The sequence below is a fragment of the Morus notabilis genome, unplaced genomic scaffold (genome assembly GCF_000414095.1).
Source record: "Morus notabilis unplaced genomic scaffold, ASM41409v2 Scaffold827, whole genome shotgun sequence".
In the NCBI taxonomy this organism is placed as follows: domain Eukaryota; kingdom Viridiplantae; phylum Streptophyta; class Magnoliopsida; order Rosales; family Moraceae; genus Morus; species Morus notabilis.
The window spans coordinates 82,335-94,579 of NW_010359381.1; the positions used below are offsets into that span (position 1 = coordinate 82,335).

At 40.6% G+C, this 12,245-nt stretch overlaps 1 protein-coding gene across 1 annotated transcript in view; it reads left to right on the top strand.

Moving 5' to 3' along the window:
- Positions 1–12,245, top strand: part of LOC21393710 (probable dolichyl pyrophosphate Man9GlcNAc2 alpha-1,3-glucosyltransferase) — a 78,269-nt gene that overhangs the window by 24,507 nt on the left and 41,517 nt on the right. The gene's annotated exons all lie outside the window — the stretch shown is intronic.

Genomic DNA, 12,245 nt, shown 5'->3' on the forward strand with positions numbered 1-12,245 from the left:
GCTTTTCAAGGATGGGAGAAGTTTAGCGGATGACTTCAAAGTTTCTTCAACAAGAATAGTCATAAGAAAGTTGAAAAGGAGGAAGTAGGACTGAGAAAGGGATGCCATTCTGATTGTAAGAAGGTAGAGGTGGTAAAATCTTGGAGAACTTCAGTGGTAGTTAAAAGGAGAAGTGTGGATGCTCATTGGAAGATGATTATGGATTTAATTAGTAGAAGGCTATCGAGGGAGGTGGAGGTGGTTCCTATGGCTGCTAATAGGGCAGTGGTTTGGTGCAAAGATGATGCAAAAAGAAACGCGTGGCTAAAGGAGATATCTCTACTCTAGAGGAAAAACATGGTAGCGAGGTTGGAGCCATGGACAATTCTCTCTCACTGAGAGCACGTTCAGATTGATGCAAGGAATAGTTGGATCGGAATCGAAGGATTGCCTCTGAACCTATGGAATATTCATGCCTTTAAGATTATAGGCATTTCCTGTGGAGGTATATTCTGGAGGTTGCCAAAGAATCGTTGGACCAGTCTTTCCTTATGTTCGCAAAAATCAAAATTAGAGGCTCTTTAGGGAAGGTCTAATGCCACCAGTTTTGGAAGTCCCATATCATGGTGAGAAAATACATATGGGTTTTGGAGAATAGGCAGTTCCAGTCAAATGGAAGAATAGGAGGTTTGTTGATTAGAAGTGTTGAAGAATACACAGCGAGGACTGGAGGAAATTATGAAGTTAGGGGAGATGTAAATCCTGGAATTCGACTGGTGTTGCAAGGAAGTATGGTGAAGAAGTCATAACCTGGCGGCAACAGGGTAGAAAATTCGGTCAGTGGCGTTAGAGGGGAAGAAGATGAAGAGGCGAAAGATATTTTCAACTTGGAGTCTTCTTCAAGCTGGATTCCACGTGCAAAGAAGATTGTGGAGGCGGTCCCATGCGTCCCTAAGAACTCGCCCCACGTGGCGAATCATATTGATGAGCCGCCGTTATTAAAAGAGTTTGGAGTATCGAGGGAAACAATAGTTGAAGAGTCTCTTCTAGGTTCTGAAGCCCATCACGTGCCCTTCCTAAAAAGAGGGTTTCATTCCTTTCCAATAAATTTGGAATTCTGGAGATGTGAGCATTTCAGGGGTTGAGGTCGACTTAAGTGCTCATGCCCAATTTGATATTGGGCTTGTTTCGAACGAGATTACCGAGGGTAAGTTGATATGAACCTCACCAAGGATGGTGAAACCCGGAACCAAGATTGGAATTAAAAAAAAAACCTAGGATCTTCAAAGAACAGATTCTTTTGGTAAACCTTGACCCGTTATCTATGGAAGATACGAACCAAAGGTATGTTAAGATAGACGCCACACACAAGAATAATCAAGAACAAGAATTGAAGAGTGATAAGTCTGGTTTTGAACGCCACAAGGAATCCTTGATAAGTTCGGAAAGTTCTTTAAGGAATTAAAGAGGAAAACTCTCCACTAAAATATTATTTCAATCTCCATAAAAATAATGTCTGGTTGCTTGGGTGTTAAAACACCTTTAAACAGGCTGAGAACAGCCCTTACACGTTCCACACCCTTAAGGAAAAGGAAACAACATAATTAGGCAATTGAACTGCCTTACACGCCTAAAACAGAAAAAGGAAGCTCCCTTTTGGCAATAACGCCTTTACAATTAGGAAAGTAAATGATATCCAAATAAGGAAATAGAATAAAACTGACAACTAATTAACTAAAGAAAAGGAAACTTAAAAATAGGAAACAAGGAAACTGCTCCTTATTTGGAAAGCTGGAAATAGGAAATCAGCCTAGATGCCACACGCCCAAGAAGCTTGCTTCACGCCCAAGTCTTCTATTCAGCCTTCTCAATTGCTTTTGATGTCATGGACCAAGGCTTGTGCATCATTTGGACTCATATTTGGCTCCACCTTTTTAGAATCAGCCCAAAGTTCTTAAATTAAACCATTGAGTGCTTCTTTGAACCTTTTAGCCCTTGCTCTTGTAATTGGCCCACTGGGTATCTGCAATGGATCCTTTGTTGGTGCTACTATATTCTCATCATAAGCCAATCGAGGGGGAGAGCGGGGCAAATGTTAAGTCCTGCTCTGAACCGATTAAAGCCCAAAAAACTCATAAGGAGAGTCGGTGGAAGCCCAAAGGTAGGTCTAAATTTATTAGGGCTAAAATTGAAAAGTGGAAAGAAAGTTTTTAGAGGAAAGAGTCCAAAAAAGTTGTTCTACAATATTTGAGTGCAGGAGAATTGGAAGATCGTAGAATCAAACCTTTTCCTCTTTTCTATCGGAGATTGAGAAAATCTAATCAAGCTCATGTAGGTTCGGTCGAACCAGGGGATGACAGAAAATTGGAAGAGTATTTTGCCGAGGAGGGCATGCTGGAATCCAAAGGGGATAATGATTTTCTTTCACAAGGAGGGCATTCTTGGTAAGGAGAGAGTTGGTCTCGTTCAGTTTCCTCCTTTCGCTCAACGGACGAAGAAGAAGAGGCGGAGAACCAAGGGGATTTTGTCGGGCTTGAGGAAATAAGGTTTCTCACGGCAACTAATAATTCAGAAGAATTGATGACCGAGGAAGGAAGGGTAAAGTCTTTGGGCTCTTATGAAGGCCAAGCCCTTAGCCCGTTCGTTCTTAATTTGCCTCCTTTAGCATCTCTGAAACCAACTGGATGAGAGGAAAACTTGGAGAACTGTTTGGAGGGTGGAGCACAGGTAGGAGATGTTTTAAAGGCTGTTGAGGTCGGTGGGGAGTTGTTGAAATCTTACCTTAGTTCGGATTTCCAGGGCTGCATCATTCTATATTAGGATAGTTGAATATTTGTATTAAGTTACCTAATTTTCTGTTTATTCTCTTTCCTTATTTAGGTTAGATTGTTTCCCGTATTTTTTGTTTACCTTTTATTATGTTCACACGGTTTGCATACTACAACTGTGTCCTATATATATGTGTTGGAGATTTTGTCAATTGTGTAAATATTTATTCTTTCTGCTTATTGTATGATTTAGTCAAAATAGGAAAGTATAAATTAGGAAGATATTGTAGGATTGTCTAGCGTAATTTAGGGATTCTTTCCTTAACTTTCTCTCTTAATTGCCGTGACCAATGGCTTACTAAGTGTATATATTCTGACAAGGTTAATGAGAATTATGAAGCAAGAATTATTCTTCTCTCTGTTTCTCTTGTTTCATGGTATCAGAGCCACCGAAACTGGTGACTAGTCAAGAAAACAGAAAAAAAAAAAATGTCTGAAGAACAGCCGAATACGCCCTCAGAGGAGTCTTCAACAGCAATTGATCAAGCATCTCTAAGATCTATATCCGGAGCCTCATCTACACACTCGCTGGACAGCCACTCGCTGCAAATCACACAGCACAAGCTTAATGGGCTGAATTTCCGAGAATGGTTTCAGTCCGTCATTCTTGTTGTCAGAGGAAGAGGGAAGGTTGGATACTTGACAGGAGCAATCACAGCACCACCGGACACAGCACCAAACTACCGCACTTGGGAGGGAGAAAATTCGATCGTCATGGCATGGCTTATTAATTCTATGGAGCCAAAGATTGGAAGAACTTATCTGTTTTACAAGACAGCGAAGGAGATTTGGGAGGCAGTCCAAGAAATCTATTCTGATCTTGAAAACACGTCTCAATGTTTCGAGATTAGGTCAAAAATCCGCAACACCATACAAGGGAGTCTTACTGTCACTGAGTATTATAATTCTCTCTTAGAATTATGGCAAGAAATGGATCTCTTTTATGAGATTGGATGGCTGTGTGCTACTGACGCAGAAAAATACAAAAAAATGCTTGAGAAAGAGCGTACCTTTGATTTTTTGCAGGGCTTGAATCCAGATTTAGATGAAGTACGTGGACGGCTACTTGGGATGAAACCATTTCCAACTCTCCGAGAATCGTTTGCTGAAGTCAGGAGAGAAGAAAGCAGGAAACGAGTGATGATGAATCCCTCTAGTCGTGACATGCCTTCCTTGGAAACACGAGGGTCTGCACTTGTGGCAAACAAACAAGATGGCAGTCGTGGGTTTCAATACAAACAAGATGGCAGCCGTGGCTCTCAATCAAAGGACAAGGTCTGGTGTGATTATTGTAACAAGCCCTATCACACTCGTGAAACTTGCTGGGATTTACATGGCAAGCCACCAGATTGGAAACCAAGGAAGCAACGTGGGCAATCAAGTTCAGCCCACATAGTGGAGGCGAAATCAACCCGCAGGGAGGAGACAGAATCGGACAGGGCTGCTGGTTTTAATCTCTCAACAGAGCAAGTGGAGATGCTACGGCAGCTTCTCAACCAAACTCAGGTTTCAACAGGATCCGCAAATCAGACTTCAAAACCTCCCACTGCAGCTATGGCACAAACAGGTATAATGAGTCAAGCATTCCTGTCAAAATCTCTGCAAGCAGACTGTTGGATTGTGGATACAGGGGCTTCTGACCATATGACCGGGTCAATGGAGTTTTTTGAGCAATATGACAGGTGCAATAACCTAATTAATGTCTGGGTTGCTGATGGAAAAATGTCACCTGCGGTTGGAAGGGGCTTGGTTTGTTTACCGAATATGACATTGAAATCGGTTTTACATGTGCCCAAATTGACATATAATCTTTTGTCAGTTAGTAAATTAACAAACGATCTTAATTGTGTTGTGACTTTTTTCTCCTCTCACTGTGAATTTCAGGACCGTTCTTCGGGGAAGATGATTGGCATTGCTGAGAAGAAAGATGGCCTATACTACCTCTTAGGAGCCAGGAATTCCAGTAGAGCCGAGTCACAAAATAAAATGTCCATGTCAGTTATGTCTAATTCTGATATTATGTTATGGCATCAACGCTTAGGACATCCAAGTTTTTCTTATATGAAAGTCTTGTATCCAAATCTTTTTATCAATAAAGAGAAAGTTTTGTTTCATTGTGAACAGTGTGTCCTTGCCAAACAAACCAGAGTAAAATATTCACCTCATACATACAAACCCTCTAGACCATTTCAGTTGATTCATAGTGATATCTGGGGTCCGTCTAGGACAGTTAATTTAACTAAAACCCAGTGGTTTATCACTTTCATAGATGATCATACTAGGGTTTGTTGGATATACTTGATGAAAGATAAATCTGAGGCATTTTACTGGTTTAAACAGTTCCAAAAGTTTGTCCAAAATGTTTTCCAATCCAATATCCAAGTTCTTCGAACAGATAATGGGGGGGAGTATTTTTCAAATGAGTTTGGCCAATATTTGGGGGATAATGGGATATATCATCAGAGTTCATGTGTTGATACACCTAAACAAAATGGGGTTGCGGAAAGAAAGAATCGTCACTTGTTGGAGGTTGCTCGATCGATCATGTTTACTAGTTTAGTCCCGAATTCCTACTGGGGGGAGGCAATCCTCACTTCCACATATTTGATTAATCGACTACCTTCAAAAACACTTCAATTCCGAACTCCTCTAAGTGTCCTTCTTGATCATTTTCCAAATGTGAATCTTTTCAATTCTTTGTCCCCAAGAGTGTTCGGATGCACTGTATTTGTCCATAACAAACAACCAAATAGGAGTAAGCTTGATCCCAGGGCTTTTAAATGTGTCTTTGTCGGATATTCTCCAACCCAAAAAGGCTACAAATGTTATTCTCCCTTTCTCAAGAAATTTTTTGTCTCGTGTGATGTAACTTTCTTTGAGGATCAACCATTCTATCCCACCACTCGTTTCCAGGGGGAGAATGCCAATGAAAACGAGCATTGGGATCCCACTGTATCTCTTCCAATATTACAAGATGTGTCACAAGAGGCCTCTAGTTCAGCCTCTAGTTCACCACCAGAAAACTCGAGTCCAATTCCTGTCCCTAATCCTAGTTCGAGTCATGATCAAGAGATGGTGCAGCAACCCATCTCTGAGAGACCATTTCAGGTTTATTCTAGAAGGCCAAAAGCTTCTCAACAAGTCCAATCATTGAACCAAGAATCGGATCCTGGTGAAAGCAGTGACTTGAACGTGCCAATTGCAATACGGAAAGGGGTAAGAACATGCACAAAGCACCCTATCTACAATTTTCTAACCTGCACAAAGTTGTCTTCTGGGTTTAAGGCTTTTATAGCGAAGATCGATAATGAGAGAATTCCCAAAAATATCCATGAAGCCATTAAAGATCCAAAGTGGGAGAAAGCCGTGCAGGAGGAAATGAGAGCATTGCACGATAATGAGACTTGGGAAGTAGTTGACTTACCAAAGGATAAGAAAGTAGTTGGAAGCAAATGGGTCTTCACAGTGAAATATAAAGCAAATGGAGAAGTAGAGAGGTATAAGGCTCGATTAGTAGCTCAAGGCTTCACACAAACATATGGGATTGATTATGAAGAAACGTTTGCTCCTGTGGCCAAACTCAACTCTATCCGGGTTCTTTTGTCTCTTGCAGCCAATCTGGACTGGGAACTACACCAACTTGATGTGAAGAACGCTTTTTTGAATGGCAATCTTGATGAAGAAGTGTATATGAAGATCCCACCTGGATTCGAGTCAGAAGAGGAACAAGGAAAAGTTTGCAAACTGAAGAAGTCATTGTATGGTTTGAAACAATCTCCACGTGCATGGTTTACCAGGTTCAGTTCTTCTCTCACTCGACTGGGATATACTCAAGGGAAGGCTGATCACACTATCTTCATTAAAAGAGGAGAAGGTGAAAAAAGGGCCATTCTTATTGTGTATGTTGATGATATCATACTCACAGGTGATGATACTGTTGAGATTCACAACCTCAAGAACCAATTGAAGGAAGAGTTTGAAGTTAAAGACTTGGGACCCCTGAAGTACTTTCTCGGTATGGAAGTTGCTAGAAGTAAAGAGGGTATCTTCATTTCTCAAAGGAAATACACTCTTGACCTACTAGAAGAAACCGGGAAACTGGGGTGCAAACCGGTGGGAACTCCACTTGAAAAAAATTGGAAGAGCAAGATTAAAGATGATGTGCCTTCTGTGGATATAGGAAGATATCAACGGCTGGTTGGTAGGTTGATCTATTTGTCTCTCACACGGCCTGACATTGCTCACGCTGTAAGTGTAGTAAGCCAGTACATGCACTCACCTACTCAGAGACACCTAGAGGCTGTGAACCATATCTTGAGATATCTCAAGGGTACTCCAGGAAGAGGATTGATGTTTCTGAAAAATGAGAACAGAAATATCGAAGGGTATGTTGATGCGGACTGGGCTGGAAGTGAAGATTGTAAGTCAACTTCGGGATATTGCACCAAGCTATGGGGTAATTTGGTTACATGGAGAAGTAAGAAACAAACGGTTGTGGCAAGGAGTAATGCTGAGGCAGAATTTCGGGCAATCGCACAGGGAATTTGTGAGGTTATATGGCTGGAAAGATTAATGCAAGACTTGCAAATCACAGTTTGCTCTCCCACCAAGGTATATAGTGATAGCAAATCTGCAATTAGCATTGTGAACAATCCGATTCAACATGATCGGATGAAACATGTCAGGATTGATCAAAGCTTCATCAAGAACGAAATTGAAGAAGGAGGTATTGAGTTGTCCTACATCTCAACCCATGCACAAGAAGCAGATATCCTAACCAAGAGTCTACCGAAGCCTAGTCAGGAAAGTTTTCTCTGCAAGCTTGGAATGAGAAATATCTATTCCTAAGCTTGAGGGGGAGTGTTGGAGATTTTGTCAATTATGTGTAAATATTTATTCTTTCTGTTTATTGTATGATTTAGTCAAAATAGGAAAGTATAAATTAGGAAGATATTGTAGGATTGTCTAGCGTAATTTAGGGATTCTTTCCTTAACTTTCTCTCTTAATTGCCGTGACCAATGGCTTACTAAGTGTATATATTCTGACAAGGTTAATGAGAATTATGAAGCAAGAATTATTCTTCTCTCTGTTTCTCTTGTTTCAATATGTGGCTGTAATTTTCATTCATTCAATAAGAGAAAATCAGAGAGCTTACTTTCTCTCTCAGTAATTTCATGGTATCAGAGCCTACCTCTGAAAAACCCTAATCCCTTCTTCATGACCAAATACGGCATGGCTACTATGAGACAAAGCTCTACATCCAAAGTAACCTCCACTCTAGAAACTGCTGCACCAGCTTTGAGCAGCCATGGAGGTCCGGACACTCATTCTCTTCTCATTACTGGCCACAAACTCAATGGCCAGAACTATCTCCAATGGTCCCAGTCGGTTATGATGTTTATTTGTGGGAGAGGCAAAGACGAATATCTCACTGGAGAAGTCACTATTCTAGAAAAGAATTTTCTCTTGTACGGAACCGCACAAGAAATCTGGAATGCTGTTAGAGAGACATATTCAAGTTCTGAGAATACTTTAGAACTCTTTGAAATCGAGGCCAAGTTACACGATCTTCACCAAGGAGACCTCACGGTTACTCAGTATTTTAATACTCTCGTTATTGGCAACATCTTGATGTATTCGAAGTCCACACATGGAAGTGCCCTGATGACACAGCCCTCTACCGGAAAATTGTGGAGCAGAAACGAACATATAAGTTCCTTCTCGGCCTCAACAAAAATTTAGATGAAGTTAGAGGAAGAGTAATGGGGACCAAACCTTTTCCTAGCATTCGTGAAGCCTTCTCAGAAGTTCGACGTGAAGAAAGCAGAAAAAAGGTAATGATGGGTCCTCAGGAATCTACTCCTACACTTGAAGGATCTGCCCTTGCTGCACGAGGACCACCAACAAACAACACTTTTGACAACCGGCTGAGGAAAGGAAGACCATGGTGTGACCACTGCCGCAAACCAAGACATCTCAGAGAAAATTGCTTGAAAATTCATGGCAAACCCGCTGATTGGAAGCCCTCTCGATCAACAAATGACAAGGAAAATCGTGCCTATGTTGCTGCCTCCAAAGAGGATAGTCCAACCGCAATTGAGACAAGTCCTTTCACCAAAGAACAACTCGAAGTCCTACAAAACTTTTCAGCCAGAACAATCAGGCTAAGACAAGTACTTCGGCACCAGGAACCAGTATGTTAGCACAAAAAGGTAATCTTCCAATGGCTTTTATAGCTAATAGAGGGCACTTGACACCATGGATTATTGATTCTGGAGCGTCAGATCACATGACGGGAGATGCAACTATATTTCACCAATACAGGCCATCCAGTGAGAACTTTACCATCCGAATTGCTGATGGTTCCTTATCCAAAGTTGAGGGAATTAGCTCGGTCTAGATTACTAAGGACTTGATTCTAAACTCTGTCCTCCATGCTCCTAGTTTGGACTGTAATTTACTCTCAATTAGTAAATTGACAAGTGATCTGAATTGTGTAACTAAATTTTTTCCAAACTTGTGTGAATTTTAGGAATTGGATTCGGGGAGGAAGATTGGCAGTGCTGAGATGTGTTTTGGGCTCTATCTACTCAACACTCCTCTAAAAAGACAAGCTCAAAATGCAAGTGGTGTGTCCTTTAAAAGTCAGTCAGTTTTAAATTCTTATGTCAATAAAAATAGTGAAATTCTGTTATGGCACTATCGTCTTGGTCATCCAAATTTTATGTATCTGAAAAAACTGTTTCCTTCTTTGTTTATCAATAAAAGTTCAATGTCTTTTTATTGTGAAATTTGTTGACTTGCCAAACATACTCGTAGTAACTATCCTAGTCATTCATATAAGCCATCTCAACCATTTGCCTTGATCCATAGTGATGTATGGGGCCCCTCAAGAGTGAAAAACATAACAGGAACTCGATGGTTTGTATCTTTTGTTGATGATCACACTAGATTGACCTGGATATTTCTCATGAAAGAAAAATCTGAAGTTGGCCAAATATTTCAAAATTTCAATTCCATGATACAAACCCAATTCAAAACCAAGATTCGAGTTTTAAAAACTGACAATGCCAAAGAATACTTCACAACTATCCTTGGTGATTACCTCTTAAGTCAAGGCATAGTCCACATAAGTTCCTGTATTGATACCCCCCAACAGCAGAAAGAAAAAACAGACATTTACTTGAGGTAGCTCGATCTCTCATGTTCTCTACTAATGTTCCAAAGTATTTTTTGGGAGAAGCTGTCCTTACATCTGCCTACCTGATCAATAGAATGTCATCCCGAGTTCTCAAATTCCAAACTCCTTATTGAGTCTTTCTCCAAAACTACCCACATACCAAACTTGTTTCTGCCTTAGATCCAAAGGTATTCGGGTGTTCAACCTTTGTTCATATCTCCATCAGCAAAATCGTAGCAAATTAGACCCTAAATCCATCAAGTGCATTTTTCTCAGCTACTCCTCAAACCAAAAAGGGTACAAGTGTTATTCTCCTATTACCCAGAAATTTTACAACTCAATGGACGTAACCTTCTTTGAACATCAACCCTACTACCCCAAATCTAAAATTCAGGGGGAGAACATGAGGGAATATCAGCTTTGGAATGTTCCAGCCAATATTGAGTCAAATTCTAGTTATTCACCACAGTCAAATGAAATACTTCCTAACACTATGGATTTTATACAACCTGACAGTGAATCCGGGAGTCAACCACCACCTCCAAATCCACTTTCCAATCCAGCCTCTTCTGTCCACAATCACTCCAAATCACCACAAACTGCAAGTAAAGAGCTTTGTGTCTATGCTAGAAGGAAAAGGCCCAAAAGGGAGATAGAGCACTCAACTCCTCTCGCACATGTTCAAGAACCTGTACTAGTCCAAAACCTATTCAAATTCACTCAGGTAAGGAAACTCCCACTCTTGAGATTGAGAATGAAGTAATTACCACTAATGATTATGATATGCTGATTGCTCTAAGAAAGGGTGTTAGAACAAGCACACAACATCCCATAGACGACTTTGTCTCCTATGGAAAATTATCTCCATCCTATCAGGGATTTGTTTCGACTCTTAATAGTGTACAGGTACCTAATTCTATTTAGGAAGCTCTCAAGAATCCAGAGTGCAGGAAGGCAGTTGGTGAAGAAGTTAAAGCCTTGGAGAAAAATGGCACATGGGTAATCTCAAATCTCCCTCCTGGCAAGAGACCAGTTAGCTGTAAGTGGATTTTTACTGTTAAATATAAGGCTGATGGTAGTATCGAAAGACTAAAAGCCCACCTGGTTGCTAAGGGCTTCACTTAGTCCTATGGAATAGACTACCAGGAAACATTTGCTCCAGTTGCCAAACTCAATACAATTCGGGTTCTTCTTTCCCTTGCAGCAAACCGAGATTGGCCATTACACCAACTGGATGTAAAAAATGCATTTTAAATGGTGATCTGGAAGAAGAAGTGTATATGGAAATACCACCGGGATTGGGAAATTCCCTCAATAGCAACAAAGTGTGCAAGCTTAGAAAATCTTTGTACGGACTCAAGCAATCCCCTTGTGCATGGTTTGACAGGTTTGCAAAGTCAGTAGTGAGGCATGGATACACTCAATGTCAGGCAAACCATACACTGTTTGTGAAGTTCTCTCCAAAGAAGAAGATAGCAGCACTGATAGTGTACGTTGATATTATTCTAACAGGTGATTATGAAGAATAATTATTAAGATTGAAGAAGCTTTTGGCCAAGGAATTTGAAATCCAAGAGCTCGGTGAGCTCAAATATTTTCTAGGCATGGAGGTGGCACGATCCAAGAAAGGAATATTCGTCTCTCAACGTAAGTACGTTATGGACTTACTAAAGGAAACTGGTATGCTGGGATGTAAGCCTGTAGACACTCCAATAAATTCAACGAAAAAGATAAGGACTGAAGAAGATAGTGCTCTAGTAGACAGGGAGTGATATCAGAGACTAGTGGGTCGACTAATCTACCTCTCACACACACGACCTGATATTGGTTTCTTTCTCAGTGTTGTGAGTCAGTTTATGAACAACCCCACAGAAGAACATATGGCAGCTGTGAACTGGATTTTAAGATATCTTAAGATGACACCAGGAAAAGGCCTGTTATACAAGAAGAATGACTGTAGAGATATTGAAGGCCCCGTTCATTTCACCGATTCGAGTTTAGAATTCGAGTTTTGTTACAGTAAAAAGCTCTCAGAAACAGTCACATCTAACTTTTTTGCTATAGTAAAAAGCTCTCATATAAAGTCACATCTCAACTCGAATTAAAAACTCGAATCAGATAACTAAACGGGCCCGAAGTCTTCTCAGATGCAGACTGGGCAGGAGACATCTTAGACAAGCGATCTACATTTGGGTATTGTTCCTATGTTTGGGAAAATCTTGTGACTTGGAGGAGCAAGTTATAATCTGTAGTTTCA